This window comes from Acipenser ruthenus, chromosome 59 (genome assembly GCF_902713425.1).
Source record: "Acipenser ruthenus chromosome 59, fAciRut3.2 maternal haplotype, whole genome shotgun sequence".
NCBI lineage: Eukaryota > Metazoa > Chordata > Actinopteri > Acipenseriformes > Acipenseridae > Acipenser > Acipenser ruthenus.
This window is the reverse complement of record NC_081247.1, coordinates 427,804-453,390: the sequence shown is the minus strand read 5'-3', so window position 1 is coordinate 453,390 and position 25,587 is coordinate 427,804. Positions and strand designations below refer to the sequence as shown.

General features: G+C 41.9%; 1 protein-coding gene across 1 annotated transcript in view; it reads left to right on the top strand.

Moving 5' to 3' along the window:
* Positions 1 to 6,947: 6,947 nt before the first annotated feature.
* LOC117404832 (butyrophilin subfamily 1 member A1-like) overlaps positions 6,948 to 25,587 on the top strand; it is a 63,359-nt gene continuing 44,719 nt past the window's right edge. Inside the window, exons 1-2 of the mRNA XM_059018344.1 lie at positions 6,948 to 7,191; positions 18,267 to 18,313. The gene's annotated coding sequence lies outside the window, so the exon portion shown is untranslated. The remainder of the gene's footprint in view (positions 7,192 to 18,266; positions 18,314 to 25,587) is intronic.

Sequence of the window (25,587 nt, the reverse complement as noted above, 5' to 3'; positions counted from 1 at the left end):
GGATTCCTGTCATGCTGACTCGAGTGGTGTTGTAGTTAATCTCAGGGATTGCTGTCATGCTGACTCGAGTGGTGTTGTAGTTAATCTCAGGGACTGCTGTCATGCTGACTGACTCGAGTGGTGTTGTAGTTAATCTCAGGGATTGCTGTCATGCTGACTGACTCGAGTGGTTTTGTTTACCCAGGTGTACAGGTGCAGTTGGTGTATCGATTTTATTTACTGTGATGAGGCCGCTTCACAGAAAGAAGTTCTGCACTGTTGTGTTATCACCAGATATCTAATGGCTGGGGAGAATCTAGTATTTTCACCAATTGTTTCTACCCATTTCATAATAACAAATAACATGATGTCTAAACCTAATATCTAAATGAATAACAGCAAATCAATATGACATCTAAACCTAATATCTAATAAATAGGGTGACCAGATTTTCAAAGCTGAAAACCGGGACACATTGTTAAATAATTGACAAGACTAATTAAACCATTTAAATACAGGCTGTTTTGATGGCTATTTAAACAACATATCAATCCTGTCACTGGCAGCTCTTTTATTTATTTCATTTTCTTAAGCAGATAGCTAATTTCAGTTCATTCCTGGGTGTATCATTTGCGGCTATTTAGTTTAGGAAGCCATATTGTGTTATATACGTATTGCTACTTTTACATTGAGTTTAATAATAATAATAATAATAATAATAATAATAATAATAATAATAATAATAGTAATAATAATGATTCAATACATTTACGGTTTGGCATTTCTTTCTTTTTGTTTCTGTTTTTACTCCCTGTGTCGGGACGGCTCTATTTCTTAACGTTGTTGATGTGTTTAACCTGGTGGATTCGGATGCTTGCATCCTCTCACTGCTCTGCCTAGTGTCTGGACTAAATCCCACCAGAACTGAGCAGCTACGAAATTACTGTGTTAGACACAATTAGATTCATATGGAATATAAACTCAATGGAAACGCACGGCGCACTGATGAATAAGCACGTATGTCTGTGTTAATCACTTTATAAAAATATTGTTCTTGATTATCCTTGTGTCTTTTTATTGCCTTCCCATACAGACAACAGCCTGCCACAGAAAACAAGCAGACATGCATCACCTGAGCTCCTTCAATCCAATGGTGAGCACCATGTCTATCACTGATTGTTAACAATCTTAAAACTCACAACTCCTGTATGTAGAAGCATTTTCATTGGCAAAGAATAGTTAAAAGATGCAAGTTCACTTTACCAGCAGTGTGCACCCCGCTACCCAAAATGATATATCACACTCAAAAAAACAAATGTATAAATACAGATTTCATTCTTATGCCATTCCCCGATCCCTGACAAGCAGACACACACAGATTGAATAAACATTCAGTTATGAGGTAGTTTTATCTGTCCATTTACAAAAAGAAAGTGAATCAGTTTTTAGTTTGCAGTTTCGTTTTTGAAGCTAGTGTGGGTGGAGAACCGCTTTCTGGCTGAGTGAAGTTTAAACAGCGTGTCTTACTACAGTCAGAGAGAGAATTAGGGTAGGGTGAGGTAAGGGGCCCCCTTAAGGATAATTCCATATCTGTCATATAAACGAATGTACATTTCAACCCTTTTTATGTTCTAAATAAACTCATATGCAGCCTCCATAGCTGAGTATAAGCAGGTGTCTCTAGTGATCTCATAAATGCACAAAAAAACAAAAATCACATTTCTGAGAAAGGGGGCTTCTTATCCCCACATGCCACTCCAATATATGTCCACTCAGAAACACACGTCACCCAAACGTTTTAACAATTTAATGATCTTTTATTAACAGCATTTTAATTCCAATAACACCAAAAAGAAGGGCTATTTTTAAATATTCCTGCGTATATGATGATGCTCTGATGTTTTTCTGAGGTGCGGTCGAGGCATAGTGCTGAATCTGGAGGAGAAATACACATAAAATCAATGAGTAACAGTATAGCTTCTGAGTGCTACCATTGTGACACTACTGTGACTATGAATTAAGAGTCTTTCATCATCCAGCCAAGATGTGGGAGAGTTTGAAATGCTACTTTTATTAAAGAAAGTCAAAAGGTATAAAGATTTTAATCTTGGAGACTAAAATACCAAGATCCGATTGGAGCTAATAATAATAATAATAATAATAATAATAATAATAATCTAGTCTACTTAGTACTGAACAATCTCATTTATTCCAATTCTGTAACTTTTTAACTTTGTCATTTTTCATTGTGCACACGTTTTTCATTCAAACTACATCACAAGCTAAGACTGTGCTATAGCTGTACTTGACACACTTCCATTAGGGCCCAGCTAGATAGTCACTGTAGAATTTGGGGAGAGCTAAATAAACTTCTCCTAGTAATACAATACAAAGTGTCATATTTTCTTAAACCCCTCCTAGCTTGCAATTTACTTCATCATGGGGTAAGAGGCCTCCCATAGGCTTCTAACCCCAAACAGTGGGGGGGAGGCCTCTCACCCAAAAGGCAGGCATTTTGTTTTCATTGTTTTAAGGCCTGTGCATAATTAGCACCTACACAAACACAACATTATCATGAAGCCAATAGTTCAATTTTAATATACCTCCTTAAACCTTCAGACCTCACAGTGTTCACACCATGTAACCAAATTGAAAAAAAAAATTATAAGAGTAAAAAGTTTAAGAAATTCTCACATGTGGTTGTCTGTTGAGCTGCAAAAACTGGTAGCAGGTTTGTTTAGAGGGCGGCAATCACTTCTGATTACATCATTTCCTGTTAGCACTAGGACAAAAAGGCCTCTTACCCCACATAGGCCTCTTACCCCATCCTACCCTTCATTTCTCCATCAGAGACTTGCAGTGCTTATCAAACAATAATATAAAATGTGTAATTTAAACAACAACTCTGCAGAACAGAAACTAATAGGATAGATGAAGGCAGAAGATAAGTTTTGCCTACAAGTGGATTATTATTATTACTACCATGGTTACATGGAAAGGCATATGCTTCCGTCCACACAGCTTTTTTTACAAGATATACTGAAACACACGCTCATCAATCTGTCCCTTCTTTATTAATCCAGAGAGATGGAAGATGTAATCCACTAAATAATGATACACTTCAGCAAGTAAGTAATAGTCCCAAACCACAATCACAACATGAAGGACAGAAACCAGTCGGAAGTCAAAGGGCATGGGTCAAAATCCCGGATAATGAATAATGAATGGCTGTTTTGATTTACTGCAACCGACTTCCTAGTTGTTATGAATGTATAAATGAGTGAACAGATTTCAGGACACAAGATTAAAAACCTTTATTAGTGATTAACAAAATCCTGCCTCACCCAAAAAACACGTTTAATATAAGTTGGCTCCCAAAAAGGAAAACAGAGTATTATTCCTTCCTAAAGAGCTGAAATAATAACTCATGTTCGTAACAGTGTGGCAGACACCGATATGAACATAGCACATTTAATATATATATATATATATATATATATATATATATATATATATATATATATATATATATATATATATATATATTAAGCTTTCTGGATAAGAATAATCAATTGAATTAGACATAAATGTGACAATATTGTTTAAACACCCTGTAAGGCATCATGTATTGCCATGTTATGTTTCGCCATGTTATGTTTCGATCACGTTTGAGAGGAATACTATACACTTCCATGTCCAGATAACAATTCTTCAACTTAGCTTTTTCAGACAAATTTATCTACACTATATTTCCAGTGTGTGTTATCTCATTTTAATATTTAATCTCAAAGAAATCAAGCTGCAACTTGTCAATTTACTCAAACATTAACAAGGAAATGCCCATATATATATATATATATATATATATATATATATATATATATATATATTATATATATATATATACACACACACATGCATATTGTAAATGTAGCCTACCTGCTGAGGTTTACTTTTCACACTTTTAACACACAGAGCCAGACACAGAAAGGTACTTTAGCACTTTTATTATGTACAATAACAAAGAAAATAAACAAAACAAAAACCAAACTCCTTTTCGGAGCACTAATTAAAACTTCCTCCTGCAACTAACTATGGCTGGACGGCTAAGCCGTTTACCAGCCAAACCAAGCCCCCTTTTTAAACACACAGTTCACACACAGTGCCTTCTTCAGGGCTCTTCAGCAGCTGGCTTGTGCTTCTTCAGCCAGTCTGCCTACGGCTGCGACTCCATCAGCCCTGACTGCAGGGCTTCTCCTGCTCCTATGCAGGGCTTAATTGGTCTCAGGTGTTTCCCATTTCCTCTGCAGTCCTGTTGCCTTCTGGGTAATGTAGTCCTGCTGGTTCCTCCAGGACTACATTTTTTCCTCTTCCTCCCCCTACTCTGTCACAATATATATTTGTGTATATATGTATTGCACTTTGTTCTTTATTGCTATTCATTTAATAGCAGTGCTATATGTGTCCAGGTTTATACTGCAGTAGGGGGTTCACTCAATTGCAGGAAGGTTCACATTGTGTGTTTTTCACATCATTTCATGGAGTTTTGCTTCAGGTTATGCCAGTGCAGATTCATTCTTTTTAATCTACACATTTGTTTTTGTGTTGCATTTTATTGTTTGTGTAAAACACTGTAGACACAATAAAAGGAGTAATGAAGTGGTTCCCCTCGATGTGCTATCCTCTAGAATCACCGCTGTGCAGGGCTTTGAGGTTGTGTTACTGTTAATATGTAGACCTGGTGATTGCTTTTGTTGTTTTTATTTATCTTTGAAAGTCACCTTCTGGTACCATTTCACTGTGACAGACACGTTTACTGTAAAAGATAAGACCCCATTATTAACACATCCCATTAATAATAATGAAACAGATCTGTTAACACGATAGCAACCTAAACTAAAGCTTTAACAGTATAGCAAATAAAGACTAACAATTGCAAGACAATAGCATTTATCTTCACCGTGAAGCCTCCCACTTCACACTTCAGAATTGGGCACACACAGACACACACTCTTTATTGCTAACTTCAATACATAATAAACTTGACGTGTACTTGCGGCTGCTGAAATGCAGGTGAGCCTACACCCTATTGACAGTGCTATGGCAGGTGAATCAGTCCCAGTGTGGCTCTACACCCTATTGACAGTGCTATGGCAGGTGAGTCAGTCCCAGTGTGGCTCTACACCCTATTGACAGTGCTATGGCAGATGAGTCAGTCCCAGTGTGACTCTACACCCTATTGACAGTGCTATGGCAGGCGAGTCAATCCCAGTGTGGCTGTACACCCTATTTACAGTGCTATGGCAGGTGAGTCAGTCCCAGTGTGGCTCTACACCCTATTGACAGTGCTATGGCAGGGGTTCCTATTCTTTCCCATCCTCTGTCCATACAGACACACACACACACAGTGTCAGTGCTATAACACAGTGTCTGTGTATTACTAGCTTCACTACCCCAGGATTTTCAATTAGGTTTAAAGTATGTGGCACTTACAAGGAGGGGGAGAGGTGTGTCCCCGTCCCACTTGGACATTTTTTAAAAAGGGATTCAAATGGTATTTAATCCCAACACAGTGTGTTACGGGACTCCAGTATACAGAAAGAAAACACAAGCAGTTTATTTTATGCAGCTACATCGATTTTCAATGCATCAGCAATCTAGTACAGAGAGAACAAAATACAGTTCCATTAGTCTCTGAGGGCAGAGGCACACAAAGACACACAGAAGCACACAAGACACACAGAGGCACTGGAACAGATGGTCTTCTATCGCTGCTCCTCTTCTACGGCTGCTCACTAACCTATTCCTCACTCACTTCTTACACACCCTCTCACTACGTGACCTTGTGATCTAAACTCCTTCTTCAGCTTACTTTACAACTTATTTACAGCTTATTTTACAGCCTATTTTACGATCCTCCATCCTATCTCCTCAGGACACTGTTGATAGTTTCTGTGATTAACGTCTATTTCCCTGAGATATGGTGCAATTGTTTCATATCCCCCTCTAGCTCTCATTCATTTCTTTTCAGGGAGTTGGTTACTAGATACTGCTCTCTCCAGCTTATTTTGAGAACAGAGACCACATGTGCAGTAATATTAACCCATAGCTTTTAACACCTTCAGTTCACTTTCCTGCCCCTCTCTGTTACACTTTGGCATGAGCATTCTTTAGAACAACATTGTAAGAGTTTAAAATTCCGGATCTGCCTTTCCCTCTCCTTCTCTCTTCAAACCCTAACCTCTCCTTCTCTCTTCAAACACTAACCTCTCCTTCTCTCTTCAAACCCTAACCTCCCCTTCTCTCTTCTAACCCTAACCTCTCCTTCTCTCTCCTAACCCTAACCTCTCCTTCTCTTTTCTAACCCTAACCTCTCCTTCTCTCTTCTAACCCTAACCTCTCCTTCTCTCTTCTAACCCTAACCTCTCCTTCTCTCTTCTAACCCTAACCTCTCCTTCTCTCTCCTAACCCTAACCTCTCCTTCTCTCTTCAAACCCTAACCTCTCCTTCTCTCTTCAAACCCTAACCTCTCCTTCTCTCTTCTCCCCTCCCTGTTTCTTTCAGTGTTCTCCTCTCCCTCAACCCCATCTCCCTTCCACGCTCTTCCACCCTCTGTCGCCTTCCCTCTCTCTCTCCCCTCCACTGTCCTTCTATTTTCCACTCTCCTGTAATCTCAATGGGAATGCATATGCCAGGTTATCACTATTTAGTATGAGTGCCTGGCTGTATGTTAAACATTTACACATATCTACAGAACCAATCGTGTTGAAAATGGACTGTTAGCCAAAACAAAACAAAAGATCACAGAAAAGTTGTATTAATTTATTTTAAATTTTTCAGAATAGACTTTAAATCACTCATGAGCTCCAGTTCTGTGAAAAGGATCATGTGTTGGTTTGTTTTATGAGGCGTGTCTGAACCAGGTACACATTCTTTCACTGGCAGACAGTGTGTGGGCGTGTTCGTCAAGGGCTGTTTCTCAGGGAACAGTGCAATAAAACCAGGAATTGTACTTTAGCTTTAGACAGGCTACTTCAGGCTAGAAAGCTGATCAAACAGATGGGAAGTTCTTTACAGAGTGTGTAAATCTTTAGAATACACTTCTCATATCTAAACTCAGTTGTACAGATGCGGTATAAAAAGCTGTTTCTATTTATTCTTAAAGAGCTGAACTGAAGCACGAAGACAGAGTGCAGGTGAAAGTGAAAGCAGGTAAGCAGACTCTAAATCTGTGTGTTTAAAGTTACAATAGCTAATAGAACAGCTCTCTTCAACAGTAAGTAGCGTGGTTCTGAAAAATCTAGCATTACCCGTCCCTGCGTGCTGTTTAAATACGTACCTGTAATTATTCTTTTCATTGTTAACATCCTGACAGCTTTTTACACTTATAACTTTAAAGTGTGTTTCAAAGCTCTTTTCAAAATGGCCTCTCTAGTACACTGATAGTGGAAGGATTATTGCCCACGTTGTCAAACAGGAAACACAGCGATAACGATCCATGATGTGGTACGGAACAGAAAAGCCAGAGCACTTACAGACTTGGATTGTTAATGAGCAATGTAATGAAGACACAGTCTGTGATTGAGATGAGAAAGTGATACTGGTCAATGGGATGTGGTTTACAGTGAGAAAGGTAAATCAGTAGCTGTGTAGTCTGAGGAGCTGGAATCAATTAATTAAATGATGTGAATCCACATAGTGTGAAACACTGCAATGGAAAAAAGGTGTGTGTTTTTTTTTATCTATTTTTTACCAGGAGCTCAAACCCCACAAATTATCATTGAGGAGAGGAGCCTGTTTGTGAACGCTATCGAGTCAAACCCCATAGATTATCATTGAGGAGAGGAGTCTGTTTGTGAACGCTATCGAGTCAAACCCCATAGATTATCATTGAGGAGAGGTGCCTGTTTGTGAATGCTATCGAGTCAAACCCCATAGATTATCATTGAGGAGAGGAGCCTGTTTGTGAACGCTATCGAGTCAAACCCCATAGATTATCATTGAGGAGAGGAGCCTGTTTGTGAACGCTATCGAGTCAAACCCCATAGATTATCATTGAGCTGGAGAGGAGCCTGTTTGTGAACGCTATCGAGTCAAACCCCATAGATTATCATTGAGCTGGATAGGAGCCTGTTTGTGAACGCTATCGAGTCAAACCCCATAGATTATCATTGAGCTGGAGAGGAGTCTGTTTGTGAACGCTATCGAGTCAAACCCCATAGATTATCATTGAGCTGGAGAGGAGCCTGTTTGTGAACGCTATCGAGTCAAACCCCATAGATTATCATTGAGGAGAGGAGTCTGTTTGTGAACGCTATCGAGTCAAACCCCATAGATTATCATTGAGGAGAGGAGTCTGTTTGTGAACGCTATCGAGTCAAACCCCATAGATTATCACTGAGGAGAGGGGCCTGTTTGTGAACGCTATCGAGTCAAACCCCATAGATTATCATTGAGGAGAGGAGCCTGTTTGTGAACGCTATCGAGTCAAACCCCATAGATTATCATTGAGGAGAGGAGTCTGTTTGTGAACGCTATTGAGTCAAACCCCATAGATTATCATTGAGGAGAGGAGTCTGTTTGTGAACGCTATCGAGTCAAACCCCATAGATTATCATTGAGGAGAGGAGTCTGTTTGTGAACGCTATCGAGTCAAACCCCATAGATTATCATTGAGGAGAGGAGCCTGTTTGTGAACGCTATCGAGTCAAACCCCATAGATTATCATTGAGGAGAGGAGTCTGTTTGTGAACGCTATTGAGTCAAACCCCATAGATTATCATTGAGGAGAGGAGTCTGTTTGTGAACGCTATCGAGTCAAACCCCATAGATTATCATTGAGGAGAGGAGTCTGTTTGTGAACGCTATTGAGTCAAACCCCATAGATTATCATTGAGGAGAGGAGTCTGTTTGTGAACGCTATCGAGTCAAACCCCATAGATTATCATTGAGGAGAGGAGTCTGTTTGTGAACGCTATCGAGTCAAACCCCATAGATTATCATTGAGGAGAGGAGTCTGTTTGTGAACGCTATCGAGTCAAACCCCATAGATTATCATTGAGGAGAGGAGTCTGTTTGTGAACGCTATCGAGTCAAACCCCATAGATTATCATTGAGGAGAGGAGCCTGTTTGTGAACGCTATCGAGTCAAACCCCATAGATTATCATTGAGCTGGATAGGAGCCTGTTTGTGAACGCTATCGAGTCAAACCCCATAGATTATCATTGAGGAGAGGAGTCTGTTTGTGAACACTATCGAGTCAAACCCCATAGATTATCATTGAGGAGAGGAGTCTGTTTGTGAACGCTATCGAGTCAAACCCCATAGATTATCATTGAGCTGGAGAGGAGCCTGTTTGTGAACGCTATCGAGTCAAACCCCATAGATTATCATTGAGGAGAGGAGTCTGTTTGTGAACGCTATCGAGTCAAACCCCATAGATTATCATTGAGGAGAGGAGCCTGTTTGTGAACGCTATCGAGTCAAACCCCATAGATTATCATTGAGGAGAGGAGTCTGTTTGTGAACGCTATCGAGTCAAACCCCATAGATTATCATTGAGGAGAGGAGTCTGTTTGTGAACGCTATCGAGTCAAACCCCATAGATTATCATTGAGGAGAGGAGTCTGTTTGTGAACGCTATCGAGTCAAACCCCATAGATTATCATTGAGGAGAGGAGTCTGTTTGTGAACGCTATCGAGTCAAACCCCATAGATTATCATTGAGGAGAGGAGTCTGTTTGTGAACGCTATCGAGTCAAACCCCATAGATTATCATTGAGCTGGAGAGGAGCCTGTTTGTGAACGCTATCGAGTCAAACCCCATAGATTATCATTGAGGAGAGGAGTCTGTTTGTGAACGCTATCGAGTCAAACCCCATAGATTATCATTGAGGAGAGGAGTCTGTTTGTGAACGCTATCGAGCTTCTGAGGTTAAGACTCAAGCCTGTTCACAGGTCCAGCACTAAACACCCTGTGCAGCTCTAATATTTATGACAAACTAGTATCTTTAATAGTTACAATTGGCACTTTAAACTAGTAGAGCTGAATAACTCTGAGCACTCTGTCAAGCTGCTTGCCTCTGTCTATGTAACAAAGACAGAATCACTGCTGTCTCCGCCCCTCCTCTCCAATCCTATTGGCTGGGCAGCTATAGAGCTTGCAGCCTAAATACAATGATGTTAATGTAAACATGTAAATCCAAAACTAAATGAGAAAATGTTACACTTTCTGGCTCCGGTTTGGGAAATACTAAACCCCCATTTTCAGTGATGTTTCAGGATTCAGCATTTGTTTTGGGCACGCCCCTGATTTCTATTGGCTGCTCTGTATGTCAGTCACGCTGGCTACTCTTCAGAGGTGTGGAGTGATACACAGCAAACTTCATAACCTTGATAATGTCTGAATTATTATTATTATTATTATTATTCTGCAGTAGGCTATAGTAATCCTGTGCTGCACAGTTCATATGTGGTGATACTACAATGGAAACGGCAATCTAATTTAAAAAACAAGCATACAGTCAGAAATCCAGTTAAGTGATTGTTTTGTACTCAGGCAGAGGAATTTTGAAACTCAAAAGTCGTACAGCTTTCATTTATACAGTGGCTTTCATGCTATGGTGCTAAATACATGTTGTGGAAGATATGAAATTTACACTGACGATGGGTCATTATTATTATTATTATCATTGTTATTATTATTGTTTTTGTTTTAATAATAGGCAGCAGAGAGTTTGAAACGTGTGGGGTACAGTTTCTCTTTTAATTGTCTTGCTGTCCTTGTGGGATCCACAGCATAGTAAAGGTTAGTGAAATTCTGGTTCGGATTATTATTCAGCAGTGGGTCGACTGGACTTGCCTCTGCTTCACTTACATCCGACAGGCCTTAGGCCAGCCTCCACAGGCTCTCTGCTTACAATTGCAATGAATCAATACTGTGTCCTGCCATTGTCCATACACTGCAACACACACTGAGAGCCATTTCAACCAGCTTCTCTCTATAACCCTAACCCTAACCCATGCACTGCAACACACACTGAGAGCCATTTCAACCAGCTTCTCTCTATAACCCTAACCCTAACCCATGCACTGCTCCACACACTGAGAGCCATTTCAACCAGCTTCTCTCTATAACCCTAACCCATGCACTGCAACACACACTGAGAGCCATTTCAACCAGCTTCTCTCTATAACCCTAACCCTAACCCATACACTGCAACACACACTGAGAGCCATTTCAACCAGCTTCTCTCTATAACCCTAACCCTAACCCATGCACTGTTCCACACACTGAGAGCCATTTCAACCAGCTTCTCTTTATAACCCTAACCCTAACCCATGCACTGCAACACACACTGAGAGCCATTTCAACCAGCTTCTCTCTATAACCCTAACCCTAACCCATGCACTGCTCCACACACTGAGAGCCATTTCAACCAGCTTCTCTCTATAACCCTAACCCTAACCCATGCACTGCAACACACACTGAGAGCCATTTCAACCAGTTTCTCTCTATAACCCTAACCCTAACCCATGCACTGCTCCACACACTGAGAGCCATTTCAACCAGCTTCTCTTTATAACCCTAACCCTAACCCATGCACTGCAACACACACTGAGAGCCATTTCAACCAGCTTCTCTCTATAACCCTAACCCTAACCCATGCACTGCTCCACACACTGAGAGCCATTTCAACCAGCTTCTCTCTATAACCCTAACCCTAACCCATGCACTGCTCCACACACTGAGAGCCATTTCAACCAGCTTCTCTCTATAACCCTAACCCTAACCCATGCACTGCTCCACACACTGAGAGCCATTTCAACCAGCTTCTCTCTATAACCCTAACCCTAACCCATGCACTGCTCCACACACTGAGAGCCATTTCAACCAGCTTCTCTCTATAACCCTAACCCTAACCCATGCACTGCAACACACACTGAGAGCCATTTCAACCAGCTTCTCTCTCTGAATTGGTTTATTTTTGTATTTATATCATTGTGACTCATACTGCAGGTACTGGAAAGCTACCTGGTAAACAAATAACAACATGAAATAATCAGATCACTAGTTCTAACTGTGATACACAGACAGGCTGCTGATAATCAGATCACTAGTTCTAACTGTGATACACAGACAGGCTGCTGATAATCAGATCACTAGTTCTAACTGTGATACACAGACAGGCTGCTGATAATCAGATCACTAGTTCTAACTGTGATACACAGGCAGGCTGCTGATAATCAGATCACTAGTTCTAACTGTGATACACAGGCAGGCTGCTGATAATCAGATCACTAGTTCTAACTGTGATACACAGACAGGATGCTGATAATCAGATCACTAGTTCTAACTGTGATACACAGACAGGCTGCTGATAATCACATCACTAGTTCTAACTGTGATACACAGGCAGGCTGCTGATAATCAGATCACTAGTTCTAACTGTGATACACAGGCAGGCTGCTCAGATCACTAGTTCTAACTGTGATACACAGGCAGGCTGCTGATAATCAGATCACTAGTTCTAACTGTGATACACAGGCATGCTGCTGATAATCAGATCACTAGTTCTAACTGTGATACACAGACAGGCTGCTGATAATCAGATCACTAGTTCTAACTGTGATACACAGGCGTGCTGCTGCTACACTGGTGACACTGAAGTGATTGTGATGAAATGTAAATGAGATCCTTTTTATTCTCATGATGTTTTTCATCTGCAAAGCTGCTATGATTTCTATATAAACCCATATGAGGCAGTCCGTGTTTAAGATGCAGTTCAGAAGTGTGACTTTGTGCTTGATATTGTCACAGTTTAACATGGAAAGTGACTAAGCAATCAGAGTGCATCTTTTACAACTGCCTGTATATTTGTTTCAGTCTTTATAGCTCTATTACACTATAAAGTGGGGTATGTTTAGCAGTGCTGGTTCAATGCACAGTACAAAGTGCAGCATTGCTGAAAGTGTTCAGGATTATTCCCTTCTTAGAGCAGCTCAATCGTTGAACAGACAGCTAAATATGTATTCATATTTCTTGGTATTATTTACGTTATGTCAGTCAGTTTCATGTGTAATATATTTCAGAAAGGAGACAGCCACCAATGGAATGAAATGAATGATTTATTGAATTGACAGACAGACCTGCCTGTAAATGATTATTATTTAGACTGATGGTTTTAATTGTAAATTTCTTTATTTATTTAGTTCTACCAAAATATGACAAATCTAATATTTATACAAGTCCTTTAGAGTCTTCCATATCTAGAGAACATCTTTACTGTTGTGTTGAAACTCACTGAAGACCTTCTTTAGCACAGCAGGTTATTGATTGTGTCATAATGTCTCTGCATATAGAGGCTGTTTGTCTGTCTGTCTGTCTGTCTGTCAAGTCGGTTGCTATCATATTCAACTGCTTAAAATACAACAACTTGTTAAGACACTAAAGTGATACTAAAAGAGTAGCTTAACGGCTGTACTCACTTGTTTGTTGTCTCATGCTGTTGAATATGTGAACTATGCAGCTGATGACTGCTATGAACTCAGCATTTTATATTTGAGATATTTTGTGTATGTGTTGTGTATGGAAATGGTGATGGCCCCTCTAATTGTGTTCAGTTGTAACAGAGGCACACAAAGACACACAGACACTAGAAAAGAGGTACACAGAGACCCACAGACACACAGAGGCACTGGAACAGAGACACACAGGCACACAGTGACACACAGAGACACTGGAACAGATGGTCTTCTATCGCTGCTCCTCTTCTACGGCTGCTCACTAACCTATTCCTCACTCACTTCTTACACACCCTCTCACTACGTGACCTTGTGATCTAAACTCCTTCTTCAGCTTACTTTACAACTTATTTACAGCTTATTTTACAGCCTATTTTACTATCCTCCATCCTATCTCCTCAGGACACTGTTGATAGTATCTGTGATTAACGTCTATTTCCCTGAGATATGGTGCAATTGTTTCATAGCCTCCTCTAGCTCTCATTCATTTCTTTTCAGGGAGTTGGTTACTAGGCATTGCTATCTCAAGCTTATTTTGAGAACAGAGACCACATGTGCAGTAATATTAACCCCTAGCTTTTAACACCTTCAATTCACTTTCCTGCACCTCTCTGTTACACTTTGGCATGAGCATTCTTTAGAACAACATTGTAAGAGTTTAAAAATCCAGATCTGCCTTTCCCTCTCCTTCTCTCTTCAAACCCTAACCCTAACCTCTCCTTCTCTCTTCAAACCCTAACCTATCCTTCTCTCTTCAAACCCTAACCCTAACCTCTCCTTCTCTCTTCAAACCCTAACCCTAACCTCTCCTTCTCTCTTCAAACCCTAACCTCTCCTTCTCTCTTCAAACCATAACCTCTCCTTCTCTCTTCTAACCCTAACCCTAACCTCTCCTTCTCTCTTCAAACCCTAACCTCTCCTTCTCTCTTCAAACCCTAACCCTAACCTCACCTTCTCTCTTCTAACCCTAACCTCTCCTTCTCTCTTCAAACCCTAACCTCTCCTTCTCTCTTCAAACCCTAACCTCTCCTTCTCTCTTCAAACCCTAACCTCTCCTTCTCTCTTCAAACCCTAACCTCTCCTTCTCTCTTCTAACCCTAACCTCTCCTTCTCTCTTCAAACCCTAACCTCTACTTCTCTCTTCAAACCCTAACCTCTCCTTCTCTCTTCAAACCCTAACCTCTCCTTCTCTCTTCAAACCCTAACCTCTCCTTCTCTCTTCAAACCCTAACCCTAACCTCACCTTCTCTCTTCTAACCCTAACCTCTCCTTCTCTCTTCTAACCCTAACCTGTCCTTCTCTCTTCAAACCCTAACCTCTCCTTCTCTCTTCAAACCCTAACCTCTCCTTCTCTCTTCAAACCCTAACCTCTCCTTCTCTCTTCAAACCCTAACCTCTCCTTCTCTCTTCTAACCCTAACCTCTGCCTCTCTCTTCTAACCCTAACCTCTCCTTCTCTCTTCACACCCTGACCTCTCCTTCTCTCTTCTAACCCTAACCTCTCCTTCTCTCTTCTAACCCTAACTTCTCCTTCTGTCTTCTAACCCTAACCCTAACCTCTCCTTCTCTCTTCAAACCCTAACCTCTCCTTCTCTCTTCAAACCCTAACCCTAACATCTCCTTCTCTCTTCTAACCCTAACCTCTCCTTCTCTCTTCAAACCCTAACCTCTCCTTCTCTCTTCTAACCCTAACCTCTCCTTCTCTCTTCAAACCCTAACCTCTCCTTCTCTCTTCTAACACTAACCTCTCCTTCTCTCTTCAAACCCTAACCTCTCCTTCTCTCTTCTAACCCTAACCTCTCCTTCTCTCTTCTAACCCTAACCTCTCCTTCTCTCTTCAAACCCTAACCTCTCCTTCTCTCTTCAAACCCTAACCTCTCCTTCTCTCTTCTAACCCTAACCTCTCCTTCTCTCTTCAAACCATAACCTCTCCTTCTCTCTTCTAACCCTAACCCTAACCTCTCCTTCTCTCTTCAAACCCTAACCTCTCCTTCTCTCTTCAAACCCTAACCTCTCCTTCTCTCTTCAAACCCTAACCTCTCCTTCTCTCTTCTAACCCTAACCTCTCCTTCTCTCTTCAAACCCTAACCTCTCCTTCTCTCTTCAAACCCTAACCCTAACCTCACCTTCTCTCTTCTAACCCTAACCTCTCCTTCTCTCTTCACACCCTGACCTCTCCTTCTCTCTTCTAACCCTAACCTCTCCTTCTCTCTTCAAACCCTAACCTCTCCTTCTCTCTTCTAACACTAACCTCTCCTTCTCTCTTCAAACCCTAACCTCTCCTTCTCTCTTCTAACCCTAACCTCTCCTTCTCTCTTCAAACCCTAACCTCTCCTTCTCTCTTCAAACCCTAACCCTAACCTCACCTTCTCTCTTCTAACCCTAACCTCTCCTTCTCTCTTCAAACCCTAACCTCTCCTTCTCTCTTCTAACCCTAACCTCTCCTTCTCTCTTCAAACCCTAACCTCTCCTTCTCTCTTCTAACCCTAACCTCTCCTTCTCTCTTCTAACCCTAACCCTAACCTCTCCTTCTCTCTTCAAACCCTAACCTCTCCTTCTCTCTTCAAACCCTAACCCTAACCTCACCTTCTCTCTTCTAACCCTAACCTCTCCTTCTCTCTTCACACCCTGACCTCTCCTTCTCTCTTCTAACCCTAACCTCTCCTTCTCTCTTCAAACCCTAACCTCTCCTTCTCTCTTCACACCCTGACCTCTCCTTCTCTCTTCTAACCCTAACCTCTCCTTCTCTCTTTTCACCCTAACCTCTCCTCTCTTTTCACCCTAACATCTCCTTCTCTCTTCTCACCCTAACCTCTCCTTCTCTCTTCAAACCCTAACCCTAACCTCTCCTTCTCTCTTCAAACCCTAACCCTAACCTCTCCTTCTCTCTTCAAACCCTAACCTCTTCTTCTCTCTTCTAACCCTAACCTCTCCTTCTCTCTTCAAATCCTCACCTCTCCTTCTCTCTTCTAACCCTAACCTCTCCTTCTCTCTTTTCACCCTAACCTCTCCTCTCTTTTCACCCTAACATCTCCTTCTCTCTTCTCACCCTAACCTCTCCTTCTCTCTTCAAACCCTAACCCTAACCTCTCCTTCTCTCTTCAAACCCTAACCTCTCCTTCTCTCTTCAAACCCTAACCCTAACCTCTCCTTCTCTCTTCAAACCCTAACCCTAACCTCTCCTTCTCTCTTCAAATCCTCACCTCTCCTTCTCTCTTCTAACCCTAACCTCTCCTTCTCTCTTTTCACCCTAACCTCTCCTTCTCTCTTCTCACCCTAACCTCTCCTTCTCTCTCCTAACCCTAACCTCTCCTTCTCTCTTCTAACCCTAACCCTAACCTCTCCTTCTCTCTTCTAACCCTAACCTCTCCTTCTCTCTCCTAACCCTAACCTCTCCTTCTCTCTTCTAACCCTAACCCTAACCTCTCCTTCTCTCTTCTAACCCTAACCTCTCCTTCTCTCTTCAAACCCTTACCCTTACCTCTCCTTCTCTCTTCAAACCCTAACCTCTCCTTCTCTCTTCTAACCCTAACCTCTCCTCTCTTCAAACCCTAACCTCTCCTTCTCTCTTCTAACCCTAACCTCTCCTTCTCTCTTCAAACCCTAACCTCTCCTTCTCTCTTTTCACCCTAACCTCTCCTTCTCTCTTCTCACCCTAACCTCTCCTTCTCTCTCCTAACCCTAACCTCTCCTTCTCTCTTCTAACCCTAACCTCTCCTCCTCTCTTCTAACCCTAACCTCTCCTTCTCTCTTCTAACCCTAACCCTAACCTCTCCTTCTCTCTTCTAACCCTAACCTCTCCTTCTCTCTTCAAACCCTAACCCTAACCTCTCCTTCTCTCTTCTAACCCTAACCTCTCCTTCTCTCTTCAAACCCTAACCTTTCCTTCTCTCTTCAAACCCTAACCTCTCCTTCTCTCTTCAAACCCTAACCTCTCCTTCTCTCTTCAAACCCTAACCTCTCCTCTCTTCTAACCTTAACCCTAACCTCTCCTTCTCTCTTCAAACCCTAACCTCTCCTTCTCTCTTCAAACACTAACCTCTCCTTCTCTCTTCTAACCCTAACCTCTCCTTCTCTCTTCAAACCCTAACCTCTCCTTCTCTCTCTAACCCTAACCTCTCCTTCTCTCTTCTCCCCTCCCTGTTTCTTTCAGTGTTCTCCTCTCCCTCAACCCCATCTCCCTTCCACGCTCTTCCACCCTCTGTCACCTTCCCTCTCTCTCTCCCCTCCACTGTCCTTCTCTTTTCCACTGTCCTGTAATCTCAATGGGAATGCATATGCCAGGTTATCACTATTTAGTATTAGTGTCTGTGTTACACTTTCACACATATCTACAGAACCGTATCCACTTGTGTTGAAAATGGACTGTTAGCTGAAGAAAAAAAACACACAAACATTTTATTACTATTTATTTTTAATTTTCCAGAATAGACTTTAACTCACTCATGAGCTCCAGTTCTGTGAAAAGGATCATGTGTTGGTTTGTTTTATGAGGCGTGTCTGAAGCAGGTACACATTCTTTCACTGGCAGACAGTGTGTGGGCGTGTTCCTCAAGGGCTGTTTCTCAGGTAACGGTGCAATAAAACCAGGAATTGTACTTTGACCTGTACTTTAGCTTTAGACAGGCTACTTCAGGCTAGAAAGCTGATCAAACAGATGGGAAGTTCTTTACAGAGTGTGTAAATCTTTAGAATACACTTCCCATATCTAAACTCAGCTGTACTGAAGCGGTTTAAAAAGCTGTTTCTATTTATTCTTAAAGAGCTGAACTGAAGCACGAAGACAGAGTGCAGGTGAAAGTGAAAGCAGGTAAGCAGACTCTAAATCTGTGTGTTTAAAGTTACAATAGCTAATAGAACAGCTCTCTTCAACAGTAAGTAGCGTGGTTCTGATAAATCTAGCGTTACCCGTCCCCCGTGCTGCTACAGCTGTTTAAATACGTACCTGTAATTATTCTTTTCATTGTTAACATCCTGACAGCTTTTTACACTTATAACTTTAAAGTGTGTTTCAAAGCTCTTTTCAAAATGGCCTCTCTAGTGCACTGATAGTGGAAGGATTATTGCCCACATTGTCAAACAGGGAACACAGCGATAACGATCCATGATGTGATACGGAACAGAAAAGCCAGAGCACTTACAGACTTGATTTGTTAATGAGCAATGCAATGAAGACACAGTCTGTGATTGAGATGAGAAGTGATACTGGTCAATGGTATGTGGTTTACAGTGAGAAAGAGCAATGCAATGAAGACACAGTCTGTGATTGAGATGAGAAGTGATACTGGTCAATGGTATGTGGTTTACAGTGAGAAAGAGCAATGCAATGAAGACACAGTCTGTGATTGAGATGAGAAGTGATACTGGTCAATGGTATGTGGTTTACAGTGAGAAAGAGCAATGCAATGAAGACACAGTCTGTGATTGAGATGAGAAGTGATACTGGAGGAGCCTATTGGTGAACGATATCGAGTCAAACCCCATAGATTATCATTGAGGAGAGGAGTCTGTTTGTGAATGCTATCGAGTCAAACCCCATAGATTATCATTGAGGAAAGGAGCCTGTTTGTGAACGCTATCGAGTCAAACCCCATAGATTATCATTGAGGAGAGGAGTCTGTTTGTGAACGCTATCGAGTCAAACCCCATAGATTATCATTGAGGAGAGGAGCCTGTTTGTGAAAGCTATCGAGTCAAACCCCATAGATTATCATTGAGGAGAGGAGCCTGTTTGTGAACGCTATCGAGTCAAACCCCATAGATTATCATTGAGGAGAGGAGTCTGTTTGTGAACGCTATCGAGTCAAACCCCATAGATTATCATTGAGGAGAGGAGCCTGTTTGTGAAAGCTATCGAGTCAAACCCCATAGATTATCATTGAGGAGAGGAGCCTGTTTGTGAACGCTATCGAGTCAAACCCCATAGATTATCATTGAGGAGAGGAGTCTGTTTGTGAACGCTATCGAGTCAAACCCCATAGATTATCATTGAGGAGAGGAGTCTGTTTGTGAACGCCATCGAGTCAAACCCCATAGATTATCATTGAGGAGAGGAGTCTGTTTGTGAATGCTATCGAGTCAAACCCCATAGATTATCATTGAGGAGAGGAGCCTGTTTGTGAAAGCTATCGAGTCAAACCCCATAGATTATCATTGAGGAGAGGAGTCTGTTTGTGAACGCTATCGAGTCAAACCCCATAGATTATCATTGAGGAGAGGAGTCTGTTTGTGAATGCTATCGAGTCAAACCCCATAGATTATCATTGAGGAGAGAAGCCTGTTTGTGAAAGCTATCGAGTCAAACCCCATAGATTATCATTGAACTGGAGAGGAGTCTGTTTGTGAACGCTATCGAGTCAAACCCCATAGATTATCATTGAGGAGAGGAGTCTGTTTGTGAACGCTATCGAGTCAAACCCCATAGATTATCATTGAGGAGAGGAGCCTGTTTGTGAAAGCTATCGAGTCAAACCCCATAGATTATCATTGAGGAGAGGAGCCTGTTTGTGAACACTATCGAGTCAAACCCCATAGATTATCATTGAGGAGAGGAGCCTGTTTGTGAATGCTATCGAGTCAAACCCCATAGATTATCATTGAGGAGAGGAGTCTGTTTGTGAACGCTATCGAGTCAAACCCCATAGATTATCATTGAGGAGAGGAGCATGTTTGTGAACGCTATCGAGTCAAACCCCATAGATTATCATTGAGGAGAGGAGCCTGTTTGTGAACGCTATCGAGTCAAACCCCATAGATTATCATTGAGGAGAGGAGTCTGTTTGTGAACGCTATCGAGTCAAACCCCATAGATTATCATTGAGGAGAGGAGCCTGTTTGTGAACGCTATCGAGTCAAACCCCATAGATTATCATTGAGGAGAGGAGCCTGTTTGTGAACGCTATCGAGTCAAACCCCATAGATTATCATTGAGGAGAGGAGCCTGTTTGTGAAAGCTATCGAGTCAAACCCCATAGATTATCATTGAGGAGAGGAGCCTGTTTGTGAACGCTATCGAGTCAAACCCCATAGATTATCATTGAGGAGAGGAGCCTGTTTGTGAAAGCTATCGAGTCAAACCCCATAGATTATCATTGAGGAGAGGAGCCTGTTTGTGAACACTATTGAGCTTCTGAGGTTAAGACTCTAGCCTGTTCACGGGTCCAACACTAAACACCCCGTGCAGCTCTAATATTTATGACAAACTAGTATCTTTAATAGTTACAATCAGCACTTTAAACTAGTAGAGCTGAATAACTCTGAGCACTCTGTCAAGCTGCTTGCCTCTCTCTACATAACAAAGACAGAATCACTGCTGTCTCCGCCCCTCCTCTCCACTCCTATTGGCTGGGCAGCTATAGAGCTTGCAGCCTAAATACAATGATGTTAATGTAAACATGTAAATCCAAAACTAAATGAGAAAATGTTACACTTTCTGGCTCCGGTTTGGGAAATACTAAACCCCCATTTTCAGTGATGTTTCAGGATTCAGCATTTGTTTTGGGCACGCCCCTGATTTCTATTGGCTGCTCTGTATGTCAGTCACACTGGCTACTCTTCAGAGGCGTGGAGTGATACACAGCAAACTTCATAACCTTGATAATGTCTGAATTATTATTATTATTATTATTCTGCAGTAGGCTATAGTAATCCTGTGCTGCACAGTTCATATGTGGTGATACTACAATGGAAACTGCAATCTAATTTAAAAAACAAGCATACAGTCAGAAATCCAGTTAAGTGATTGTTTTGTACTCAGACAGAGGAATTCTGAAATTCAAAAGTCGTACAGCTTTCATTTATACAGTGGCTTTCATGCTATGGGGCTAAATCCATGTTGTGGAAGATATGAAATTTACACTGGCTTACCTACAGATGAAGTGAAGGGTTATTATTATTATTATTATTATTATTATTATTATTATTATTATTATTATTATTATTATTATCGTTGTTGTTTTATTAATATGCTGCAGAGAGTTTGAAACGTGTGGGGTACAGTTTCTCTTTTAATTGTCTTGCTGTCCTTGTGGGATCCACAGCATAGTAAAGGTTAGTGAAATTCTGGTTCTGATTCGGATTATTATTCAGCAGTGGGTCGACTGGACTTGCCTCTGATTCACTTACATCCGACAGGCCTTAGGCCAGCCTCCACAGGCTCTCTGCTTACAATTGCAATGAATCAATACTGTGTCCTGCCATTGTCCATAGACTGCAACACACACTGAGAGCCATTTAACCCTAACCTCTCCTTCTCTCTTCAAACCCTATCCCTAACCCATGCACTGCAACACACACTGAGAGCCATTTCAACCAGCTTCTCTCTATAACCCTAACCCTAACCCATGCACTGCAACACACACTGAGAGCCATTTCAACCAGCTTCTCTCTATAACCCTAACCCTAACTCATGCACTGCAACACACACTGAGAGCCATTTCAACCAGCTTCTCTCTATAACCCTAACCCTAACCCATGCACTGCAACACACACTGAGAGCCATTTCAGCCAGCTTCTCTCTATAACCCTAACCCTAACCCATGCACTGCAACACACACTGAGAGCCATTTCAACCAGCTCTCTATAACCCTAACCCTAACCCATGCACTGCAACACACACTGAGAGCCATTTCAACCAGCTTCTCTCTCTGAATTGGTTTATTCTTGTATTTGTATCATTGTGACTCATCCTGCAGGTACTGGAAAGCTACCTGGTAAACAAATAACAGCACAAAATAATGATCAGATCACTAGTTCTAACTGTGATACACAGACAGGCTGCTGATGATCAGATCACTAGTTCTAACTGTGATACACAGGCAGGCTGCTGATAATCAGATCACTAGTTCTAACTGTGATACACAGACAGGCTGCTGATGATCAGATCACTAGTTCTAACTGTGATACACAGGCAGGCTGCTGATAATCAGATCACTAGTTCTAACTGTGATACACAGACAGGCTGCTGCTACACTGGTGACACTGAAGTGATTGTCATGAAATGTAAATGAGATCCTTTTTATTCTCATGATGTTTTTCACCTGCAAAGCTGCTATGATTTCTATATAAACCCATATGAGGCAGTCCGTGTTTAAGATGCAGTTCAGAAGTGTGACTTTGTGCTTGATATTGTCACAGTTTAACATGGAAAGTGACTAAGCAATCAGAGTGCATCTTTTCGACTGCCTGTATATTTGTTTCAGTCTTTATAGCTCTATAACACTATAAAGTGGGGTATGTTTAGCAGTGCTGGTTCAATGTACAGTACAGAGTGCAGCATTGCTGAAAGTGTTCAGGATTATTCCCTTCTTAGAGCATCTCAATCGTTGAACAGACAGCTAAATATGGATTCATATTTCTTGGTATTATTTACGTTATGTCAGTCAGTTTCATGTGTAATATATTTCAGAAAGGAGACAGCCACCAATGGAATGAAATGAATGATTTATTGAATTGACAGACATACCTGCCTGTAAATGATTACATTGTTATTTGAATTTGGCTCATGGTCTTGCCCATTGGAGCTCGCTAGCCGCCCCTGTGCTGGCAAAACTATAATACATTAAATATATGAGTTAGATTAAACTAATGCCAGCGGGCAGGACAAGCAGCACCCAAGGCCACCTTCCCCCTGGACAAGACACGGTGCAAGGAGGAGGAGGGGAGGAGGGGACCAAACAAACACTGAACGATGAGGGAGGAGGGGACCAAACAAACACTGAACGATGAGGGAGGAGGGGACCAAACAAACACTGAACGATGAGGGAGGAGGGGACCAAACAAACACTGAACGATGAGGGAGGAGGGGACCAAACAAACACTGAACGAGGAGGGAGGAGGGGACCAAACAAACACTGAACGATGAGGGAGGAGGGGACCAAACAAACACTGAATGATGAGTTAGGAGGGGACCAAACAAACACTGAACGATGAGGGAGGAGGGGACCAAACAAACACTGAACGATGAGGGAGGGGACCAAACAAACACTGAACGATGAGGGAGGAGGGGACCAAACAAACACTGAACGAGGAGGGAGGGGACCAAACAAACACTGAACGATGAGGGAGGAGGGGACCAAACAAACACTGAACGATGAGGGAGGAGGGGACCAAACAAACACTGAACGAGGAGGGAGGGGACCAAACAAACACTGAACGATGAGGGAGGAGGGGACCAAACAAACACTGAACGATGAGGGAGGAGGGGACCAAACAAACACTGAACGATGAGGGAGGAGGGGACCAAACAAACACTGAACGATGAGGGAGGAGGGGCCCAAACAAACACTGAACGATGAGGGAGGAGGGGACCAAACAAACACTGAACGATGAGGGAGGAGGGGACCAAACAAACACTGAACGATGAGGGAGGAGGGGACCAAACAAACACTGAACGATGAGGGAGGAGGGGACCAAACAAACACTGAACGATGAGGGAGGAGGGGACCAAACAAACACTGAACGATGAGGGAGGAGGGGACCAAACAAACACTGAACGATGAGAGAGGAGGGGACCAAACAAACACTGAACCATGAGGGAGGAGGGGACCAAACAAACACTGAACGATGAGGGCGAAGATGAAAGAGGGTATTTATATATTTCCATGATTAAATATTTGATGAGGGGGTGGTTTCTCCTTTCAGAAATACAACTGCATTTCCAAAGAAATTCCCAACACAAAAATAATGAGTTCTGAGTTAAAAATAAATAAACTTATTTAGAATGTTGTCTTTCAGTGTATTAAAAAAAACACACTAGGAAGTTTATTTAGTTCTACCTAAATATATGAGAAATTTAATATTTATACCTTCAGAATTGTGCATATCTAGAGAACATTTTTCCTGTTGTGTTGAAACTCACTGAAGACCTTCTTTAGCACAGTTATTGATCGTATCATAATCTCTCGGCAGATGGAGGCTGGTTTTCTGTTTGTCTGTCTGTCACACTGGTCCCTAAAAAGGTCCTTCTTTATCACAAATCAAGAGGATCAGAATCTGGGGCTTGTGGAGGCTCCCTGTTTATCTGTCTCCATCAAAGTGTTTGCATGCACTGTCTCTGAGGAGCACTGATTCACTGTGATGAAACTGGACATGATGGAGCACATGCTAAAGAGCATCAGACTGTGTCAGTATATGAAGGCATCTGTCCCTCTGTTTGCTTGTGCACACAGTGGATAAGGGTGTGGTGATTCAAGAGTATCACACTGTGTCAGTATATGAAGGCATCTGTCCCTCTGTTTGCTTGTGCACACAGTGGATAAGGGTGTGGTGATTCAAGAGTATCACACTGTGTCAGTATATGAAGCCATCTGTCCCTCTGTTTGCTTGTGCACACAGTGGATAAGGGTGTGGTGATTCAAGAGTATCACACTGTGTCAGTATATGAAGGCATCTGTCCCTCTGTTTGTTTGTGCACACAGTGGATAAGGGTGTGGTGATTCAAGAGTATCACACTGTGTCAGTATATGAAGGCATCTGTCCCTCTGTTTGCTTGTGCACACAGTGGATAAGGGTGTGGTGATTCAAGAGTATCACACTGTGTCAGTATATGAAGGCATCTGTCCCTCTGTTTGCTTGTGCACACAGTGGATAAGGGTGTGGTGATTCAAGAGTATCACACTGTGTCAGTATATGAAGCCATCTGTCCCTCTGTTTGCTTGTGCACACAGTGGATAAGGGTGTGGTGATTCAAGAGTATCACACTGTGTCAGTATATGAAGGCATCTGTCCCTCTGTTTGCTTGTGCACACAGTGGATAAGGGTGTGGTGATTCAAGAGTATCACACTGTGTCAGTATATGAAGCCATCTGTCCCTCTGTTTGCTTGTGCACACAGTGGATAAGGGTGTGGTGATTCAAGAGTATCACACTGTGTCAGTATATGAAGGCATCTGTCCCTCTGTTTGCTTGTGCACACAGTGGATAAGGGTGTGGTGATTCAAGAGTATCACACTGTGTCAGTATATGAAGCCATCTGTCCCTCTGTTTGCTTGTGCACACAGTGGATAAGGGTGTGGTGATTCAAGAGTATCACACTGTGTCAGTATATGAAGGCATCTGTCCCTCTGTTTGCTTGTGCACACAGTGG